The 19,794-nt window shown below is 44.4% G+C and overlaps 1 pseudogene; it reads right to left on the bottom strand.

Annotated features, from left to right (window-relative positions):
* Positions 1-15,830: 15,830 nt before the first annotated feature.
* LOC147692203 (arf-GAP with coiled-coil, ANK repeat and PH domain-containing protein 2 pseudogene) lies at positions 15,831-18,892 on the bottom strand (annotated as a pseudogene).
* Positions 18,893-19,794: the final 902 nt, after the last annotated feature.

The following is a 19,794-nucleotide window of genomic DNA, read 5'->3' as shown; positions in this document are numbered from 1 at the left end:
GGATTAGGCAATGGGCAAAGCGGAGGACGCCTGGCTGGCTTCGACAGGGGAAGCAGACGGGGCTACATGGGTGCTACCCATCTGGCACCTTAAGGTCTCACAGAGAGACTTCGCAATCTCAGCAGTGGGTTAGGGCCATTCCTCCAGAGCATCCCAGTGACTGGGTCTCCCGCGGTCATCACTGGGGAACGCAGTCTCTAAACCCTTGGTGTTGCTTCGTAGCAGGATCTGAATGGGGCCCTGATGAAGGCCAGCACAGGAAAAGTGAAGTGTTTTCACTCTGTGAGCCCACCTGTCATTGATGAGTATGGTGCCTCATGAAGTGGACGGGGTGACTGTTGAGGGGAACAGCAAAGAATCAGGGCTTGTAAGAGGGGATAGGTCAGCCCCAATAGCACTGAGCATAGAGGTATTCAAAGAGGCAGTCCAACATCACTGGCCCACACCGGGGACAACTATGCCAATGTCACACATAGCCATCTGTGGAGGGAGCAGGGGCCAGTGAGCTGTCCTCACCCTCACCCATTCCAGGTCTGCAAGGTAGTGCCATGTGCCCAGGTTGAAGCAACGCCTATTAGAAGTCAGACGAGGTCTAGTCTGCTGTAGGGAGCTGCTCGCCTGTCCAGAACATCAGCATCAGTGTGCTGCAAGGTCCCACCTCTGGGTCCCCAGGGCACAGCTGCAGCAGAGACACTTCCAGCTGTGACCTCTGGTTGAGGTTCAGGAGGCACTCCTTCTGATTGCAAAGCATGGTGCCCTCGGATGAGAGCGCACCAAGGGTTGCTTGGCCCAGCACCACTCGCTCTGTCAGCCGCGCTCACTGCGGGGGGTGCAGTGTGCATCATTTGAGGGGTGGCGCTGGTGTAGGGTTCATTATCTCCACGACTAATGGTAGCAGCTCAAACCCAGGTGGGCAACATAGGGGTCGGGGGGATCAGCACTTCACAGGAGATCTAGCAGGCTGCAACCATCTTGGAACCATTGTTACATGCCAGTGAGAGTAATAGAAGTAAAGAAAAGGTATTACTTTCTAGCAAGATCTTTGAAAACTGAAACCTTGCTCACAAGTGCAAAGAAGTCAGGTAAAAAAGATGTTCTTACCCAAGATGTATTGGTGCACCACACCCCTGAAATAAATGTACCTTGCAGGTAATCTCTTTCCTGCAGAAAGACCTTCAAATGGGTACCTAGGCATTATTCACAAGAGATCTACAAAGCCAAATAGAAGAACAAAATAAAAAAGCTACAGATGATGCTTTCTTCTGGATCTCCTTTTGCACGAATTACAGGACTTTTCTCTCTGCCAGTAGAAGGGCCAGCAGACTGAGGCTTGAGAACAACTCAGGAGCCCTGGACCGACAGACGGGAGATTACTGCGGTCAGTGCAGCGTAGATTATGAATGTTCAATCTGGCTTGCATTGCTGGCATGGGCCATGAACTTCTTCTTCATCACATAGGAAGCATTTACTCAAGTCATATGACGGGCCTCAGAAATATTTTAAGTTTTCACATATAATGAGCAGCATCTCCTTTCTGGAAATCTGATGTAGACATTTTTGTAGAACTTGCTACCTAAACATTAGGCAGGGGTCTTCGGGCAAATGTGACTAACTCCTCTTATCTTAATATAGATACAGGATTAAAGAAAAATGAACTATAAAACTTCCATATGAGTAGAGTTTCTGGCTCTTGTGTTCTCCTTCAATTTCCTAGCTACCTGTTCACACAGTTTCCCCAGCAATCAGCTCTCCACAGCAGACAAACAGACAAAAATGTTGAACTGACACCCCAGAAGTACCAGCAGCAATTTGTTGAGTTGACGCATTGATCTCCTTTAGGTTCCATAGGTCATTATGGAGAAATAATCAGTTTTTGCTTAAAAAAAAAGAAGCATTTTTAAAATCAGGAACTGCTAAAATGCTTTTGGGTTTCGACTAGGCACATTCAATCTCATTCTAAAGTTAAGCCAAAAATGTTAAAAAATATAGTGCAAATGTGTTTTTTCATCCAGTTTTTGCGCTGTGGGCCTATTACTTGATGGTACCTGGTAAATATTGTACATGTGAAACTGTTTATAAGTGGTATTACAACGCAAAAGATCTTTTGCAAAAAAGATTTTTGTGCATTATTTCTCGTTATGTACACTGAGGTGGTACCTTAGGGTTATTATATAGGAAATACTGTGAAGCATGGTCAAATCAACAGCGGGTTGGGCCCTTCCATCTTTGTGCTCTCATGGCTTACATCCCTGTACCTTTGCCTTTCAACTGCCCAGTTCATTCTCCTTTGTGTTCTCTTGGTCCTTAGTGACACAGCTCTCCCTCATACCACACACATCTCTTTTCCTCATTGCTCTGTGAACACACCACCACTCTGCCTGTTACTACACATGTGCACCTTAATGTCCTATACACATATTTGACTCCACCCTGTCACATGCACACATCTCACTCTCCTTGACACATACACTCACAACCTATATACTCTTTCACAGGCACTGCTTTACAAACCATTCTTGCAGTCTAGTGCATGTTCTTCAGCTTCTCAATGTCCCCTTGCTTTTCAACACATGTGAATTCCATGGGTACTTCCAAATGAGCACACCCCTCTTTATCATGTGTTCTCAACACACAAATGCAAACACATACATAGTGACATATACACACACCTCCTCCATAAAGGTGCATTCACACTCCTCTCCCATCAGTGACACAAGCTCAGCCTATTTCAAGCACTGCCACATACACAAATATATGTGCCTCAATGTGCCTTACACACAAATACCCCTCACTAACACATATGCATACATTCCCGCCAATATCACAAGACACACATACCTTCTCCCCCTCAACACTTAGCCTTTGTCATACCTCTCTCTTCTCTGTTGAACCCTGTAGTCTTTCTTGATTTAAACCATAGAGGCTGCAGTGCAGGGGTTTTAACCTTCTAATATTCAATGAGAGGTGAAAATACTGTAGGAGACAGGCACTCTAAGAAAGGCAGCTGGAACTCTCGGAACTCAAAAGTGGTTCAAATCCTACTAGCAGTGGCAGAACTTGCATCCATACTACTTTTATTCATTCATCCAACACTGTGGCAGGGAAATATCAAGTCAGTCAATGCATTTTTCTACTTTATTAGGCTGTCACTGCTCTGAGAGGAATAGATAACCATAAGGGTGTGAGAAGTAGAATAGGGACCATGGTTACCCCTTGCACCACTGAATGATGTTTGTGCTTTTATCAGTTCTACTATTGCTAAATTTAGGAAGAACTGCTGACAATTATGGCAACCTACTGGTAATGTGAATAATGTTTTTTGATGTTCACAGTTCAGCATTATGTTTGTTCCCCGCCTCAGGAAGATTGTAATTCCTCCATCTGACCAGTGCCTGCATTTTCTTTATGTTGACAGGGCCAGTGCTTCCATAAAAAGGCACTAGAAGAATGGAGCCTCTGGGTGGTGGTGCCAAATTACTGATAAAAGGAGGGATGCAATTTGCCAGTATAAATGGAGGGCATAAGCTCAAAAACTTCCCTTAGTCCCTTAGGGCTTCATTTACTATATTTTGATGCACAGCAGCATAGCACGTATTCCTGCAGTGCTGCCGTGAGTCAAAATAAAAGGGCAGGAATGCATTGTATCTACAAGATGCTGCACATTCCTGTCCTCACTTGCGCTGGTGTACAACAGCAGCCATACACCAACTTAGACACTCTGACACCAAGGTATAAGGGTGCCTGCGTTGCAGGGATGATTGTTTATGTGCAAGAAGGGACATTTACCTGAATTTAAAAAATCATTAAAGGCTGGCTGCTCCTCTATGTATGCTGCAGAATGCAACACACATAGAAAGAGCAAAAAATGAGGAGAAATAAAAGTATTTCTCCTCTTTGTTCTACTTCTGCACCGTCCAGGGGAGACATAGGATTCTGACGCATTCCCAGGTTTACCACATTTTGTAAATCTGTGAATGTGTCAGGTTCCATGGATGTTGCTTGGGAACACCCGCAGCAGCACCCATGGAATGCCCCTTTCACTCAGAGTAATGAGTAAAATGGTCCCATATTTACAAGGCCATGAAAAGTCATGCAGGGTGACTTTATGCTGCCTTGTTAATATATCACCTAATCAAATGGGAGGGATCACTTGTCCTGCATAACTAGGGTATGCGGGGTTCGTTCTTTCTAGTCCCAGTAAAAAACCCTCATGCACGCGTAGTTAATGGTAATTCAAGCTGTATATCTTGATTCTCTGCTAGCCCTCACACGTGTCTGCATAATCATTGGGTTTAGTTGTTATGCAACCTCCACCAAGAGGTAATACCCTTTGTTAAGAGCAGTAGTGATCAGTGATAGTGACAGTGATAGAGTGTAGTGAAGGTAGTTAAAAGTCTCTCAATCCCAGATTTGTATTTTAATAGTTCTGGTTTTGGAGGTAGTAAAAACAATGTAGGGGTCTGAGAGTGATTATGACTCTCTCACACTAAGGGGTGTGATCTAGGTCGACATGTTTCAGCCCTTTGTCGCCAGTGGGTCAAATGGGCTTTCTTCAGGACCAGGGTGTAGAGTGTATAGATATCTCTGGCGTCTCTATATGTGAAAAGTACATGTAGGTATTTCCTAATGTGCCAATGTGAAAGGAAACGTAACTTTCTACTGTTCCTTGGAGGTCGCTTGGTACCTTAAGTTGCGGTATTATTTTACCTCATCAGGATCCATGTGGGTCATGGAGGCCTGCTGCGGTCACTCCATTCTGCGACTTGTACTGACTCTGCCACTTTAGTCCCCTTGTTAATTTAGGCAGGGACACTGCACCATTCGTGCTTCTAAAATAGTGATGCACCAGCGCTGCAAAGGGCTCATAAACAAGGTCCTATGTTTCCTGAAGTAAGTGCTAAAAAATCCTTGTATCCTTCCTGCATTCAACCTGTGGTGTCCACTTACCTTGGCCACCGTGTACACAGCACTTGATCCTATATGTACGTGTGCACAAAGGTGTTTGTGGGAGTAGGGGTTTTTGTGTGAGTGGATGTATTCAGAATTCCACATTTGGCTTGATCATAGGTTCTTCAGATACAATTTTTTTTTAAAGAAAACTGTGACAAATTTTCGTTACTCTCAAAGCTTTCTTTACTATAAGGGAAGATGCATGATTAAGATTTCAACGTAGAATCCACGAGAGTACACCAAGACACTGCAAATATAGGGCCTCATTTACAAGGCCATTGCGCCACCAGTGCGTCACATTTTTTTAACACACCGGCAGCACAGTGTACCTGCTCATATTTACAAGGCCACGTAAAGTTACCAAGTGTAATTTTTTATGACCTTGTAAATATGGATTCCTTTCACACATTACTCTGGATGAAAGGGGCATTCCATGGGTGTTGTTGTGGGAGTTCCCACGCAACATCCATGCAACATGACACATTCCCAGATTTACAATGTTTCGAAACGCTGGGAGTGAGTCATAATCCTATGCCTCCCAATCATCCCCGCAATGCAGGCACCCGTGAAAAATGACTCAAGGGTGCCTGCGCTGGCATATGGCAGCCAATTGTGTGCCAGAGCAGGAGAAATCACATGCATGCATTGCATTGTTGTCAACACGCTGCATCCATGTGCTTTGAAAACGATGCAGCTTTGCACATCAAAATGGCTTGCGGAGCAACGCTGCATCATTTTCTTGTAAACGAGGGTCATATTAACCACCCCCAAATTCATGCAGCAAATTCATTTTGCCTAACTGCTTGAAATAATCAACACAGAACTCGCCACTCTTTGCAAATCTTATACCACTTAAAGGCACAAAATTACTAGTTTGAACTTAATAAATTAATATTATTTTTGGAAATAACTGTTTTAAAACATGCAGTTTTTGTTTATTTTGTTCTCTTCAAGAAGTAAAACGTTTACATACATTTGTTTGCTTAACATTTCCCTTCAAGTATGAAGAATTTCCTATAACTTTTTGAAAATGGTAAAATTATGTACAAATTAATTTTCATTTTTTTTGTGTTGAATACGGGACTTGCATATAATGGGGGAACAAAATGACATGGGTTTGGAGAAAGGTTGTCGCTACTGGAGATGCTTCAAGAGAAGGTGCATGGAGTGCAATGTTTTGGCGAAAAATCGACTACGCTACAATAATCCCACTGTGTGAGAAATGTACAGATGTACTGGAACTTATGGGCACCTGATAAGTTACTCAATTGAATTTGCACTATTTGCACACACGTGCACCTAGCAATTTCCTACTTTGGTTCCAAGAATTACCTTCAGTATATCCAAGTAAGGTGCTAGCTAGGATTCTGAAAACCTCGTACTTTGCATACCATTCATAATATTAAAGAATTTTTAAAAATTGTCAACAACTTTATAAACGAGAATGCTACATGGGCCCATTTAACTCAGTGCCAAATGTATCTTTTAAAACTGATATCTCCATTATTGAAGATAAAAAATTGAAATGGCAAACTAGTCATTGTTGACTAGGACATGAAAACTACAATTAGATATTCAAAAGCTGCCCTCTAGAATGAAAGTTTAAACAATTTTTGAACATGTACTGGTGCTTTTTTACATGGAAAACAGGCGCCAGAATTGACATACACTACGTAGCATGGCATCTGCATCACTTAGGATTTACGATGAGAAGTCTTCAAATCTGTTTATCCTTCCCCCAAGGTACCACAAGGTGAAATACATGGACAGTCAGAACATGTGGAAACTTGATACATTTAAAGCAAAGGAGTACTTTTCTAGACTGGTGGCTGAGGTATTTATAATTCCTGGTGCATTGTGGTGTCTTTCTGCATATAAAAGCCCTAGACTAATTGTGTCAATCAAATGCTGTAGGAGCTCCCAGACTGTTTGGTACTTAAACTAATGTTCCCAAGTCAGGCAATGAGCCAGGTACCAGGCACTTTACTTCCAGAAGCACCAGATGGGGGTAGGGACAAGGGTACTTTTTTCTCCTCCACATCACTCAAGACTTTGGTGTATCGGACGGCTGGAAAAGGTTTAATTTCTCAGGATTATTGGATGACAGGTGTGAAAAATCACAGAGTATGTCTTGGTAGGTCTCGTCGCCTGACTGTCCATATAGTCCTTCAGATTCCTGCATCTCCTCATTCATTCTTGCCCCTCGCAACAGTGTTACAATGTCAGTATTTGCAGCTTCAACTGCAATAGTCAAGGGGTCTTTTCCTTCTTTATCTATGGCGTGCTGATTTGCCCAACGCTTCAGAAATAAGCAGACTTGCCCAGTGTGCCCTAAAACAGTTGCATGATGCAGGGGTCCTCTGCCACACAGATCCATGTGATTAACATTGGCGCCATTCTGCAGCAGGAACTCACAGGCGACCAAAGAACCCCCATGCACAGCCTGAATGAGTGGTGTTGCGTTGTTTTCCTCTGCATTCACCCAGTTAACATCTGCGCCATGTGCCAATGCTTCTGCCATATCAGGAAGGCTTTCCTCATACGCAGCTCGATAAAGGTGCAGCCCTGGATGAAACTTTTCCGAATCCTGAAATACTGAAGAATCTCGCTTCTCGACCTCTAGGACTGGTTCATACAAACTGTTTGAGGAGACAGTAGATGCAAGAAGTTCTCGCCTGCCATCTGAACTGAAGTGGATTTCACTGTTGTTGCTTTCCACTGAACTTCTGAAAGATGTTGAAAATTGATCCTGTGATGCCAGGGACTTCTCAGAACTATTGGGGTCTTCGTTCTTGCACTCAGAATAAAGCCATTTCTGTCCACCAAGAGGGTGTGAAGCAACGCAGTCCTGATTCACAAACCTCTTTTCCAGGTACTTTGCTCTGATATATTCCTCCTTTTCCAGTCTTGGACTTTCCTTGTCTGGCTTCTTCACTCCAAGGGTTTTCAATTTAGCTTCATATATTTGATTAATAACTTGATTTCCCAGTTCAAGCATCAGCATTAGTAATTCAGGCTCCCATGTATCTAAAGTTAATGACCTTACTTTTGAAAAGTGCACACCAAGACTCCTGTGAATCCCAGCACACTCAATGCACAGGATGATTCCAAGGTTGATGCTGGCCCATGGCGGATCCGCCAGACCACAATCGCAGCAGACAGAGTTTCCAGCAATACACTGAATCAGCTGTAATGCACTTTCACCTTCAAATAATTCCTCTTTCACCTCGCTGCCAGAGTCCAGACTTCCTGTGGAAGGTGAAGATGTCTTATCCAGCTTCTCCGTCTCATCACTCTTTTCACTATATGCTGTAGCAATACTTGCACCTTCAAATAATTCCTCTTTCACCTCGCTGCCAGAGTCCAGACTTCCTGTGGAAGGTGAAGATGTCTTATCCAGCTTCTCTGTCTCATCACTCTTTTCACTATATGCTGTAGCAATACTTGCACCTTCAAATAATTCCTCTTTCACCTCGCTGCCAGAGACCAGACTTCCTGTGGAAGGTGAAGATGTCTTATCCAGCTTCTCCGTCTCATCACTCTTTTCACTATATGCTGTAGCAATACTTGCACCTTCAAATAATTCCTCTTCCACCTCGCTGCCAGAGTCCAGACTTCCTGTGGAAGGTGAAGATGTCTTATCCAGCTTCTCCGTCTCATCACTCTTTTCACCATATGCTGTAGCAGTAGTTGCACCTTCAAAGAATTCCTCTTTCACCTCGCTGCCAGAGTCCAGACTTCCTGTGGAAGGTGAAGATGTCTTATCCAGCTTCTCTGTCTCATCACTCTTTTCACTATATGCTGTAGCAATACTTGCACCTTCAAATAATTCCTCTTTCACCTCGCTGCCAGAGTCCAGACTTCCTGTGGAAGGTGAAGATGTCTTATCCAGCTTCTCTGTCTCATCACTCTTTTCACTATATGCTGTAGCAGTACTTGCACCTTCAAAGAATTCCTCTTTCACCTCGCTGCCAGAGTCCAGACTTCTTGTGGAAGGTGAAGATGTCTTATCCAGCTTCTCCTCATTCATACTTGCCCCTCGCAACAGTGTTACAATGTCAGTATTTGCAGCTTCAACTGCAATAGTCAAGGGGTCTTTTCCTTCTTCATCTATGGCGTGCTGATATGCCCAACGCTTCAGAAATAAGCAGACTAGCCCAGTGTGCCCTAAAACAGTTGCATGATGCAGGGGTCCTCTGCCACACAGATCCATGTGATTAACATTGGCGCCATTCTGCAGCAGGAACTCACAGGCGACCAAAGAACCCCCATGCACAGCCTGAATGAGCGGTGTTGCGTTGTTTTCCTCTGCATTCACCCAGTTAACATCTGCGCCATGTGCCAATGCTTCTGCCATATCAGGAAGTCTTTCCTCATACGCAGCTCGATAAAGGTGCAGCCCTGGATGAAACTTTTCCGAATCCTGGAATACTGAAGAATCTCGCTTCTCGACCTCTAGGACTGGTTCATACAAACTGTTTGAGGAGACAGTAGATGCAAGAAGTTCTTGCCTGCTATCTGAACTGAAGTTGATTCCACTGTTGTTGCTTTCCACTGAACTTCTGGAAGATGTTGAGAAGTGATCCTGTGATGCCAGGGACTTCTCAGAACTATTGGGGTCTTCGTTCTTGCACTCGGAATAAGGCCATTTCTGTCCACCAAGAGGGTGTGAAGCAACGCAGTCCTGATTCACAAACCTCTTTTCCACGTACTTTGCTCTGATATATTCCTCCTTTTCCAGTCTTGGACTTTCCTTGTCTGGCTTCTTCACTCCAAGGGTTTTCAATTTAGCTTCATATATGTGATTAATAACTTGATTTCCCAGTTCAAGCATCAGCATTAGTAATTCAGGCTCCCATGTATCTAAAGTTAATGACCTTACTTTTGAAAAGTGCACACCAAGACTCCTGTGAATCCCAGCACACTCAATGCACAGGATGATTCCAAGGTTGATGCTGGCCCATGGCGGATCCGCCAGACCACAATCGCAGCAGACAGAGTTTCCAGCAATACACGGAATCAGCTGTAATTCAATTTCACCTTCAAATAATTCCTCTTTCACCTCGCTGCCAGAGTCCAGACTTCCTGTGGAAGGTGAAGATGTCTTATCCAGCTTCTCTGTCTCATCACTCTTTTCCCTATATGCTGTAGCAATACTTGCACCTTCAAATAATTCCTCTTTCACCTCGCTACCAGAGTCCAGACTTCCTGTGGAAGGTGAAGATGTCTTATCCAGCGTCTCCGTCTCATCATTCTTTTCACTATATGCTGTAGCAATACTTGCACCTTCAAATAATTCCTCTTTCACCTCGCTGCCAGAGTCCAGACTTCCTGTGGAAGGTGAAGATGTCTTATCCAGCTTCTCCGTCTCATCACTCTTTTCACTATATGCTGTAGCAGTACTTGCACCTTCAAAGAATTCCTCTTTCACCTCGCTGCCAGAGTCCAGACTTCTTGTGGAAGGTGAAGATGTCTTATCCAGCTTCTCCTCATTCATACTTGCCCCTCGCAACAGTGTTACAATGTCAGTATTTGCAGCTTCAACTGCAATAGTCAAGGGGTCTTTTCCTTCTTCATCTATGGCGTGCTGATATGCCCAACGCTTCAGAAATAAGCAGACTAGCCCAGTGTGCCCTAAAACAGTTGCATGATGCAGGGGTCCTCTGCCACACAGATCCATGTGATTAACATTGGCGCCATTCTGCAGCAGGAACTCACAGGCGACCAAAGAACCCCCATGCACAGCCTGAATGAGCGGTGTTGCGTTGTTTTCCTCTGCATTCACCCAGTTAACATCTGCGCCATGTGCCAATGCTTCTGCCATATCAGGAAGTCTTTCCTCATACGCAGCTCGATAAAGGTGCAGCCCTGGATGAAACTTTTCCGAATCCTGGAATACTGAAGAATCTCGCTTCTCGACCTCTAGGACTGGTTCATACAAACTGTTTGAGGAGACAGTAGATGCAAGAAGTTCTTGCCTGCTATCTGAACTGAAGTTGATTCCACTGTTGTTGCTTTCCACTGAACTTCTGGAAGATGTTGAGAAGTGATCCTGTGATGCCAGGGACTTCTCAGAACTATTGGGGTCTTCGTTCTTGCACTCGGAATAAGGCCATTTCTGTCCACCAAGAGGGTGTGAAGCAACGCAGTCCTGATTCACAAACCTCTTTTCCACGTACTTTGCTCTGATATATTCCTCCTTTTCCAGTCTTGGACTTTCCTTGTCTGGCTTCTTCACTCCAAGGGTTTTCAATTTAGCTTCATATATGTGATTAATAACTTGATTTCCCAGTTCAAGCATCAGCATTAGTAATTCAGGCTCCCATGTATCTAAAGTTAATGACCTTACTTTTGAAAAGTGCACACCAAGACTCCTGTGAATCCCAGCACACTCAATGCACAGGATGATTCCAAGGTTGATGCTGGCCCATGGCGGATCCGCCAGACCACAATCGCAGCAGACAGAGTTTCCAGCAATACACGGAATCAGCTGTAATTCAATTTCACCTTCAAATAATTCCTCTTTCACCTCGCTGCCAGAGTCCAGACTTCCTGTGGAAGGTGAAGATGTCTTATCCAGCTTCTCTGTCTCATCACTCTTTTCCCTATATGCTGTAGCAATACTTGCACCTTCAAATAATTCCTCTTTCACCTCGCTACCAGAGTCCAGACTTCCTGTGGAAGGTGAAGATGTCTTATCCAGCGTCTCCGTCTCATCATTCTTTTCACTATATGCTGTAGCAATACTTGCACCTTCAAATAATTCCTCTTTCACCTCGCTGCCAGAGTCCAGACTTCCTGTGGAAGGTGAAGATGTCTTATCCAGCTTCTCCGTCTCATCACTCTTTTCACTATATGCTGTAGCAATACTTGCACCTTCAAATAATTCCTCTTTCACCTCGCTGCCAGAGACCAGACTTCCTGTGGAAGGTGAAGATGTCTTATCCAGCTTCTCCGTCTCATCACTCTTTTCACTATATGCTGTAGCAATACTTGCACCTTCAAATAATTCCTCTTCCACCTCGCTACCAGAGTCCAGACTTCCTGTGGAAGGTGAAGATGTCTTATCCAGCTTCTCTGTCTCATCACTCTTTTCACTATATGCTGTAGCAATACTTGCACCTTCAAATAATTCCTCTTTCACCTCGCTGCCAGAGTCCAGACTTCCTGTGGAAGGTGAAGATGTCTTATCCAGCTTCTCCGTCTCATCACTCTTTTCACTATATGCTGTAGCAGTACTTGCACCTTCAAAGAATTCCTCTTTCACCTCGCTGCCAGAGTCCAGACTTCCTGTGGAAGGTGAAGATGACTTATCCAGCTTCTCCTCATTCATACTTGCCCCTCGCAACAGTGTTACAATGTCAGTATTTGCAGCTTCAACTGCAATAGTCAAGGGGTCTTTTCCTTCTTCATCTATGGCGTGCTGATATGCCCAACGCTTCAGAAATAAGCAGACTAGCCCAGTGTGCCCTAAAACAGTTGCATGATGCAGGGGTCCTCTGCCACACAGATCCATGTGATTAACATTGGCGCCATTCTGCAGCAGGAACTCACAGGCGACCAAAGAACCCCCATGCACAGCCCGAATGAGCGGTGTTGCGTTGTTTTCCTCTGCATTCACCCAGTTAACATCTGCGCCATGTGCCAATGCTTCTGCCATATCAGGAAGTCTTTCCTCATACGCAGCTCGATAAAGGTGCAGCCCTGGATGAAACTTTTCCGAATCCTGGAATACTGAAGAATCTCGCTTCTCGACCTCTAGGACTGGTTCATACAAACTGTTTGAGGAAACAGTAGATGCAAGAAGTTCTCGCCTGCTAACTGAACTGAAGTTGATTCCACTGTTGTTGCTTTCCACTGAACTTCTGGAAGATGTTGAGAAGTGATCCTGTGATGCCAGGGACTTCTCAGAACTATTGGGGTCTTCGTTTTTGCACTCGGAATAAGGCCATTTCTGTCCACCAAGAGGGTGTAAAGCAACGCAGTCCTGATTCACAAACCTCTTTTCCACGTACTTTGCTCTGATATATTCCTCCTTTTCCAGTCTTGGACTTTCCTTGTCTGGCTTCTTCACTCCAAGGGTTTTCAATTTAGCTTCATATATTTGATTAATAGCTTGATTTCCCAGTTCAAGCATCAGCATTAGTAATTCAGGCGCCCATGTATCTAAAGTTAATGACCTTACTTTTGAAAAGTGCACACCAAGACTCCTGTGAATCCTAGCACACTCAATGCACAGGATGATTCCAAGGTTGATGCTGGCCCATGGCGGATCCGCCAGACCACAATCGCAGCAGACAGAGTTTCCAGCAATACACTGAATCAGCTGTAATTCAATTTCACCTTCAAATAATTCCTCTTGCACCTCGCTGCCAGAGTCCAGACTTCCTGTGGAAGGTGAAGATGTCTTATCCAGCTTCTCCATCTCATCACTCTTTTCACTATATGCTGTAGCAATACTTGCACATTCAAATAAATCCTCTTTCACCTCGCTGCCAGAGTCCAGACTTCCTGTGGAAGGTGAAGATGTCTTATCCAGCTTCTCTGTCTCATCACTCTTTTCACTATATGCAGTAGCAATACTTGCACCTTCAAATAATTCCTCTTTCACCTCGCTGCCAGAGTCCAGACTTCCCGTGGAAGGTGAAGATGTCTTATCCAGCTTCTCCGTCTCATCACTCTTTTCACTATATGCTGTAGCAATACTTGCACCTTCAAATAATTCCTCTTTCACCTCGCTGCCAGAGTCTAGACTTCCTGTGGAAGGTGAAGATGTCTTATCCAGCTTCTCTGTCTCATCACTCTTTTCACTATATGCTGTAGCAATACTTGCACCTTCAAATAATTCCTCTTTCACCTCGCTGCCAGAGTCCAGACTTCCTGTGGAAGGTGAAGATGTCTTATCCAGCTTCTCTGTCTCATCACTCTTTTCACTATATGCTGTAGCAATACTTGCACCTTCAAATAATTCCTCTTTCACCTCGCTGCCAGAGTCCAGACTTCCTGTGGAAGGTGAAGATGTCTTATCCAGCTTCTCCGTCTCATCACTCTTTTCACTATATGCTGTAGCAATACTTGCACCTTCAAATAATTCCTCTTTCACCTCGCTGCCAGAGTCCAGACTTCCTGTGGAAGGTGAAGATGTCTTATCCAGCGTCTCCGTCTCATCACTCTTTTCACTATATGCTGTAGCAATCCTTGCACCTTCAAATAATTCCTCTTTCACCTCGCTGCCAGAATCCAGACTTCCTGTGGAAGGTGAAGATGTCTTATCCAGCTTCTCCGTCTCATCACTCTTTTCACTATATGGTGTAGCAATACTTGTACCTTCAAATAATTCCTCTTTCACCTCGCTGCCAGAGTCCAGACTTCCTGTGGAAGGTGAAGATGTCTTATCCAGCTTCTCCGTCTCATCACTCTTTTCACTATATGCTGTAGCAATACTTGTACCTTCAAATAATTCCTCTTTCACCTCGCTGCCAGAGTCCAGACTTCCTGTGGAAGGTGAAGATGTCTTATCCAGCTTCTCCGTCTCATCACTCTTTTCACTATATGCTGTAGCAATACTTGCACCTTCAAATAATTCCTCTTTCACCTCGCTGCCAGAGTCCAGACTTCCTGTGGAATGTGAAGATGTCTTATCCAGCTTCTCCTCATTCATTCTTGCCCCTCGCAACAGTGTTACAATGTCAGTATTTGCAGCTTCAACTGCAATAGTCAAAGGGTCTTTTCCTTCTTCATCTATGGCGTGCTGATATGCCCAATGCTTCAGAAATAAGCAGACTAGCCCAGTGTGCCCTAAAACAGTTGCATGATGCAGGGGTCCTCTGCCACACAGATCCATGTGATTAACATTGGCGCCATTCTGCAGCAGGAACTCACAGGCGACCAAAGAACCCCCATGCACAGCCTGAATGAGCGGTGTTGCGTTGTTTTCCTCTGCATTCACCCAGTTAACATCTGCGCCATGTGCCAATGCTTCCGCCATATCAGGAAGTCTTTCCTCATACGCAGCTCGATAAAGGTGCAGCCCTGGATGAAACTTTTCCAAATCCTGGAATACTGAAGAATCTCGCTTCTCGACCTCTAGGACTGGTTCATACAAACTGTTTGAGGAGACAGTAGATGCAAGAAGTTCTCGCCTGCTATCTGAACTGAAGTTGATTCCACTGTTGTTGCTTTCCACTGAACTTCTGGAAGATGTTGAGAAGTGATCCTGTGATGCCAGGGACTTCTCAGAACTATTGGGGTCTTCGTTCTGGCACTCGGAATAAGGCCATTTCTGTCCACCAAGAGGGTGTGAAGCAACGCAGTCCTGATTCACAAACCTCTTTTCCACGTACTTTGCTCTGATATATTCCTCCTTTTCCAGTCTTGGACTTTCCTTGTCTGGCTTCTTTACTCCAAGGGTTTTCAATTTAGCTTCATATATTTGATTAATAACTTGATTTCCCAGTTCAAGCATCAGCATTAGTAATTCAGGCTCCCATGTATCTAAAGTTAATGACCTTACTTTTGAAAAGTGCACACCAAGACTCCTGTGAATCCCAGCACACTCAATGCACAGGATGATTCCAAGGTTGATGCTGGCCCATGGCGGATCCGCCAGACCACAATCGCAGCAGACAGAGTTTCCAGCAATACACGGAATCAGCTGTAATTCAATTTCACCTTCAAATAATTCCTCTTTCACCTCGCTGCCAGAGTCCAGACTTCCTGTGGAAGGTGAAGATGTCTTATCCAGCTTCTCTGTCTCATCACTCTTTTCCCTATATGCTGTAGCAATACTTGCACCTTCAAATAATTCCTCTTTCACCTCGCTACCAGAGTCCAGACTTCCTGTGGAAGGTGAAGATGTCTTATCCAGCGTCTCCGTCTCATCATTCTTTTCACTATATGCTGTAGCAATACTTGCACCTTCAAATAATTCCTCTTTCACCTCGCTGCCAGAGTCCAGACTTCCTGTGGAAGGTGAGGATGTCTTATCCAGCTTCTCCGTCTCATCACTCTTTTCACTATATGCTGTAGCAATACTTGCACCTTCAAATAATTTCTCTTTCACCTCGCTGCCAGAGTCCAGACTTCCTGTGGAAGGTGAAGATGTCTTATCCAGCTTCTCCGTCTCATCACTCTTTTCACTATATGCTGTAGCAATACTTGCACCTTCAAATAATTCCTCTTTCACCTCGCTGCCAGAGACCAGACTTCCTGTGGAAGGTGAAGATGTCTTATCCAGCTTCTCCGTCTCATCACTCTTTTCACTATATGCTGTAGCAATACTTGCACCTTCAAATAATTCCTCTTCCACCTCGCTGCCAGAGTCCAGACTTCCTGTGGAAGGTGAAGATGTCTTATCCAGCTTCTCTGTCTCATCACTCTTTTCACTATATGCTGTAGCAATACTTGCACCTTCAAATAATTCCTCTTTCACCTCGCTGCCAGAGTCCAGACTTCCTGTGGAAGGTGAAGATGTCTTATCCAGCTTCTCCGTCTCATCACTCTTTTCACTATATGCTGTAGCAGTACTTGCACCTTCAAAGAATTCCTCTTTCACCTCGCTGCCAGAGTCCAGACTTCCTGTGGAAGGTGAAGATGTCTGATCCAGCTTCTCCTCATTCATACTTGCCCCTCGCAACAGTGTTACAATGTCAGTATTTGCAGCTTCAACTGCAATAGTCAAGGGGTCTTTTCCTTCTTCATCTATGGCGTGCTGATATGCCCAACGCTTCAGAAATAAGCAGACTAGCCCAGTGTGCCCTAAAACAGTTGCATGATGCAGGGGTCCTCTGCCACACAGATCCATGTGATTAACATTGGCGCCATTCTGCAGCAGGAACTCACAGGCGACCAAAGAACCCCCATGCACAGCCTGAATGAGCGGTGTTGCGTTGTTTTCCTCTGCATTCACCCAGTTAACATCTGCGCCATGTGCCAATGCTTCCGCCATATCAGGAAGTCTTTCCTCATACGCAGCTTGATAAAGGTGCAGCCCTGGATGAAACTTTTCCGAATCCTGGAATACTGAAGAATCTCGCTTCTCGGCCTCTAGGACTGGTTCATACAAACTGTTTGAGGAGACAGTAGATGCAAGAAGTTCTCGCCTGCTATCTGAACTGAAGTTGATTCCACTGTTGTTGCTTTCCACTGAACTTCTGGAAGATGTTGAGAAGTGATCCTGTGATGCCAGGGACTTCTCAGAACTATTGGGGTCTTCGTTCTTGCTCTCGGAATAAGGCCATTTCTGTCCACCAAGAGGGTGTAAAGCAACGCAGTCCTGATTCACAAACCTCTTTTCCACGTACTTTGCTCTGATATATTCCTCCTTTTCCAGTCTTGGACTTTCCTTGTCTGGCTTCTTCACTCCAAGGGTTTTCAATTTAGCTTCATATATTTGATTAATAACTTGATTTCCCAGTTCAAGCATCAGCATTAGTAATTCAGGCGCCCATGTATCTAAAGTTAATGACCTTACTTTTGAAAAGTGCACACCAAGACTCCTGTGAATCCCAGCACACTCAATGCACAGGATGATTCCAAGGTTGATGCTGGCCCATGGCGGATCCGCCAGACCACAATCGCAGCAGACAGAGTTTCCAGCAATACATGGAATCAGCTGTAATTCAATTTCACCTTCAAATAATTCCTCTTTCACCTCGCTGCCAGAGTCCAGACTTCCTGTGGAAGGTGAAGATGTCTTATCCAGCTTCTCCATCTCATCACTCTTTTCACTATATGCTGTAGCAATACTTGCACCTTCAAATAATTCCTCTTGCACCTCGCTGCCAGAGTCCAGACTTCCTGTGGAAGGTGAAGATGTCTTATCTAGCTTCTCCATCTCATCACTCTTTTCACTATATGCTGTAGCAATACTTGCACATTCAAATAAATCCTCTTTCACCTCGCTGCCAGAGTCCAGACTTCCTGTGGAAGGTGAAGATGTCTTATCCAGCTTCTCTGTCTCATCACTCTTTTCACTATATGCTGTAGCAATACTTGCACCTTCAAATAATTCCTCTTTCACCTCGCTGCCAGAGTCCAGACTTCCTGTGGAAGGTGAAGATGTCTTATCCAGCTTCTCCATCTCATCACTCTTTTCACTATATGCTGTAGCAATACTTGCACATTCAAATAAATCCTCTTTCACCTCGCTGCCAGAGTCCAGACTTCCTGTGGAAGGTGAAGATGTCTTATCCAGCTTCTCTGTCTCATCACTCTTTTCACTATATGCTGTAGCAATACTTGCACATTCAAATAAATCCTCTTTCACCTCGCTGCCAGAGTCCAGACTTCCTGTGGAAGGTGAAGATGTCTTATCCAGCTTCTCTGTCTCATCACTCTTTTCACTATATGCTGTAGCAATACTTGCACCTTCAAATAATTCCTCTTTCACCTCGCTGCCAGAGTCCAGACTTCCTGTGGAAGGTGAAGATGTCTTATCCAGCTTCTCCATCTTATCACTCTTTTCACTATATGCTGTAGCAATACTTGCACATTCAAATAAATCCTCTTTCACCTCGCTGCCAGAGTCCAGACTTCCTGTGGAAGGTGAAGATGTCTTATCCAGCTTCTCTGTCTCATCACTCTTTTCACTATATGCTGTAGCAATACTTGCACATTCAAATAAATCCTCTTTCACCTCGCTGCCAGAGTCCAGACTTCCTGTGGAAGGTGAAGATGTCTTATCCAGCTTCTCTGTCTCATCACTCTTTTCACTATATGCTGTAGCAATACTTGCACCTTCAAATAATTCCTCATTCACCTCGCTGCCAGAGTCCAGACTTCCTGTGGAAGGTGAAGATGTCTTATCCAGCTTCTCCATCTCATCACTCTTTTCACTATATGCTGTAGCAATACTTGCACCTTCAAATAATTCCTCTTGCACCTCGCTGCCAGAGTCCAGACTTCCTGTGGAAGGTGAAGATGTCTTATCTACCTTCTCCATCTCATCACTCTTTTCACTATATGCTGTAGCAATACTTGCACATTCAAATAAATCCTCTTTCACCTCGCTGCCAGAGTCCAGACTTCCTGTGGAAGGTGAAGATGTCTTATCCAGCTTCTCCATCTCATCACTCTTTTCACTATATGCTGTAGCAATACTTGCACATTCAAATAAATCCTCTTTCACCTCGCTGCCAGAGTCCAGACTTCCTGTGGAAGGTGAAGATGTCTTATCCAGCTTCTCTGTCTCATCACTCTTTTCACTATATGCTGTAGCAATACTTGCACATTCAAATAAATCCTCTTTCACCTCGCTGCCAGAGTCCAGACTTCCTGTGGAAGGTGAAGATGTCTTATCCAGCTTCTCTGTCTCATCACTCTTTTCACTATATGCTGTAGCAATACTTGCACCTTCAAATAATTCCTCTTTCACCTCGCTGCCAGAGTCCAGACTTCCTGTGGAAGGTGAAGATGTCTTATCCAGCATCTCCGTCTCATCACACTTTTCACTATATGCTGTAGCAATACTTGCACCTTCAAATAATTCCTCATTCACCTCGCTGCCAGAGTCCAGACTTCCTGTGGAAGGTGAAGATGTCTTATCCAGCTCCTCCGTCTCCTCACACTTTTCACTATATGCTGTAGCAATACTTGTTTGGACAACTTTAACCCATGCCTGTCGCAGCTTTTCTGAGTCCGCTTGTAGCATACAGCTCTTTGTTGGTGAGACTACTTCAAAGCAGAAACGTCTTGCTATGTCTTCACGGTGTTTAACTGTGCAGAGCCGTAAATCTTCGACAACCACTGTGGGGCTATCCTTCATTTTTTTCTCATATGCCAGTTGGTTGTTTTGTATTGAGAACCAGTGCCTGTTCCAAGTTTTAAAGGTATTACTGGTCCTTT

The sequence above is a fragment of the Lissotriton vulgaris genome, chromosome 9 (assembly GCF_964263255.1).
Source record: "Lissotriton vulgaris chromosome 9, aLisVul1.2, whole genome shotgun sequence".
In the NCBI taxonomy this organism is placed as follows: domain Eukaryota; kingdom Metazoa; phylum Chordata; class Amphibia; order Caudata; family Salamandridae; genus Lissotriton; species Lissotriton vulgaris.
The sequence above is the reverse complement of the archived record's forward strand: the minus strand, read 5'-3'. Positions and strand labels throughout refer to the sequence as shown.